Source organism: Centrocercus urophasianus, unplaced genomic scaffold, assembly GCF_019232065.1.
Source record: "Centrocercus urophasianus isolate 14NV4802_14NV808 unplaced genomic scaffold, USGS_Curo_1.0 seq_524, whole genome shotgun sequence".
Taxonomy (NCBI): domain Eukaryota; kingdom Metazoa; phylum Chordata; class Aves; order Galliformes; family Phasianidae; genus Centrocercus; species Centrocercus urophasianus.
The window spans coordinates 9,295-9,518 of record NW_024885116.1 but is presented as its reverse complement, the minus strand read 5'-3'; the positions used below and the strand labels follow the sequence as shown (position 1 = coordinate 9,518).

Here is a 224-nt window from a genome sequence, read left to right as displayed (position 1 = left end):
GGTCCTTAAAGATCATAAGGCCATAGGGTGGACTATATTGGAAGGGTTCTTAAAGATCAAAAGGCCATAGGATAGGTTGGGTTGGAAGGGTCCTCAAAGATCAAAAGGCCATAGGGTGGACTATATTGGAAGAGTCCTTAAAGATCATAAGGCCATAGGATAGGTTGGGTTGGAAAGGTCCTTAAAGATCAAAAGGCCATAGGGTAGGTTGGGTTGGAAGGGTC

At 44.6% G+C, this 224-nt stretch overlaps 1 protein-coding gene across 2 annotated transcripts in view; it reads left to right on the top strand.

Annotated features, from left to right (window-relative positions):
- The window catches only part of UBE2H (ubiquitin conjugating enzyme E2 H), a 29,312-nt gene that overhangs the window by 26,561 nt on the left and 2,527 nt on the right, over nt 1–224 (top strand). The window lies entirely within an intron of this gene.